Below are 2,987 nucleotides of genomic sequence, written 5' to 3' on the forward strand. Positions count from 1 at the left end.
CCAAGTCGAGGGTTAAGATCCCCTTACCGGTCATCTTTAAGAAAAAAAAAAAAAAAAGAAGAAGATCAAGGTAGCCACAAAAATTGCTAGTGGAGGAGGAGGATGAAGTGCAGAGAGGAAGACAGATATGGACAGGCCAGTTCTGCTAATCTCTGCCCTTTTTGCTGAGGCTCTTCCGACATTTTTTCAATGCATGACCTACTGGTCATCTGGAGGATACAGGGTATTCATTCCTTAATATAAATTGAGTTCCTATTATGTATTAGGCAATTATTAATCTCTAGAAATTCCAATATGAGTAAAAAAGTCACTCCCTCAAAGATTTCACAGTACAGTTAGGGAGACAGATGGTAAAATAAACAATTACAACATGTGAGGGGTTAGAATGGAGACTGTACAAAGCATGAGGGCAGCAAAGCCTACACCTACTTTCCCTTGGCTTCAGTAAGAGATGAAGTCTCTTCACCTGAGACGTGTAGGCTGAATGAGAATGGACAAGGGAAGAAGGAAAGTGGGTAGGACATCTGGGATACTGGGGGCTGCGTGTGGGGAAGGGCCAGCAGTAGTGAGTTCTGCCAAAGCAGAGCTTAAAGTCTCATGGGACCTGCAGAAGAAATGAGGCTACCAAGGAAGGTGGGGTGGGAAGGCCATAGGAAGATCCTGAGCTCTCTCCTGTGGCTGAAGGGCAACCACTGAGGGGGCCTAGTCAGCCCAGCCTCACCTCAGTCCAGCCATCCCTCCCTGTCCCAAACACCAGTATATAGTAATGTCTGCTATCTGGAAAGCAGCCCTCTATCAATTATGTACAATCATGCTGAACTCAGCGTTGTTTCTAAAGCATTTCTGAAACCCTCACTAAGCAGTGAGCAGTGATCCAAATGGCCAGTGCCCTGAACTCAAATAATCAGAGATTATATTACTAGTAGTAGTAATATAATGGGTGTCGGGCATGTAAGTGCTTTACATGTCCTTTCTCACTTCATCCTCCCAAAAACCCAAAGAGGCAAGTGGGGGTGTTATTCCCATTTAAGACAAGGACATAGTCTCAGAGGTAGAGTAACTCACACTGAAGAGTGATGAAGCGGGGATTTAAATCCACTGGCCTGGGGCCGGCCCGTGGCTCACTCGGGAGAGTACGGTGCTGATAACACCAAGGCCACGGGTTCGGATCCCATATAGGGATGGCTGGTTGCTCACTGGGTGAGCGTGGTGCTGACAACACCAAGTCAAGGGTTAAGATCCCCTTACCAGTCATCTTTTAAAAAATAAATAAATAAATAAATAAATAAATCCACTAGCCTGAAAGAGAAGTGGTAAGGTTAGGATAGAGGTGAAACAAGAAATGAAAGAGGTTAAAATAATAAAGCAGAAATGGGAATGAGGATTATCACTTCTGGTATAGGCACAAAAACACAGACCTTCAGACAACTGAAGAAAGCCAGCTCTGCAAAGACTGAAAGAACTGGGGGAGGAATGTATCCGCAGGTCTGTTGTATTAGACTGAGAATTTAGGAAAACTGGTACTGAACTGTCATAGCACATGAAGATTCCAAGGGACCATGGAGAGCTCTTCCAATTCAATGACTTTTTTTTTTTTTTTTTAAAGATGACCAGTAATGGGATCTTAACCCTTGACTTGGTGTTGTCAGCACCACACTCTCCCAAGTGAGCTAATCGGCCATCCCTATATAAGGATCCGAACCCGCGGCCTTGGTGTTATCAGCACTACATTCTCCCAAGTGAGCCACGGGCCAGCCCCTCAATGACTTTTTTAATGTGGAAACTGAGTCCAAAGAGAAGAAATGGCAACAAAGTGTCACAGAAAGAACAGAATCTGGGTCTCCCTGCCTCTAGACTAATGTCTCTGCAGTCTAGCCGCCACCCATTCTCTCTCTGCTAACAGTACCCTCATCTGCCTCTGAAGAACCATCCTCTTTGCCTCGCTGAGCTCTCGTGCTTCAGGTGGGCTCTGTCCACATCTCCAAACTAAGACCACGAATGCCAATCTCTCAGGTGCAAGAAAGTGTCAAGAATACACACAGGACTCCACAAAGCCATCCAGGGTTTACAGGAGGCTTCTCATTTTTCTTCCACTAGAATTGGCCCATGCAGGGGCTCCCTAGCCATGGTGATCGGGGTAAAGCCTACCTGCATCCATAGAAAGAAACGAGAACTTAGAACAGGAGAGACCAGATCCAGATGACATTGTTTTAGCCTTTGTGTCATGTTTTGCCTGGCCTTTCATCAGACATCCCTCCTTTTTTTCCTTTCTCCATCCTGACCTTGCCACTTCTCTCCCAGGCCAGGTGCAGTAGGTTCAAATCCCAACTCCATCACTTACGGTATGAGTCACTCAACCTCTGAGCCTGTGTCTCCTCTGTAAAGTGGGAAGACCACCAGCAGCTGCCTTTTTAGATTAAAATGGGAGGATAAAATGATAAGGTACGTGTAAAGCCCTTACATCGGTGCCTGGCATCCAGCAAACACTCACATATTACTGGTATTATTATGTAAGCTTGAGCGAGATTTTCTGTACCAGCAACGTAAAGAGCTTTTGACACAGTGACCTGTTATTGACACTTCACCATGCTACAATCACAAAATCACATGTTCCCAGCATTTCTCCCAAGAAGATGAAAGCTTTAAGTTTGTGTGTTCGAGGGCTACGTTTCAGCTCGAGGGAAAGCACCGAGACACCCGTTTCGCGTCTGCTCTCCAAGCCCCAGGCCGAGCTCCCCACGCAGATCACCGCAGCGCCACACCCAGGCACCATCCCGGCCCGCCTCCTCTCCTAGCCTGCGGGCCAGCGTCCACACTGCCTGCTCCGCTCCTGCGGGCCAGTCCTGGGGGGCTGCGAGACGTCTGCGGATCGGTTTCGTGCCACAGAGCACGCCAGGAGCTCGCTCGACAGGACCAGAAGCACTGAGCCGGCGCCGCCGGCTGTGGTGGGGAGCGCGACCCCGAAGTGGGCGCAGGCGCACTGAGCT

Source organism: Galeopterus variegatus, unplaced genomic scaffold (genome assembly GCF_000696425.1).
Source record: "Galeopterus variegatus unplaced genomic scaffold, G_variegatus-3.0.2 Scaffold566, whole genome shotgun sequence".
NCBI classification, from domain to species: Eukaryota; Metazoa; Chordata; class Mammalia; order Dermoptera; family Cynocephalidae; genus Galeopterus; species Galeopterus variegatus.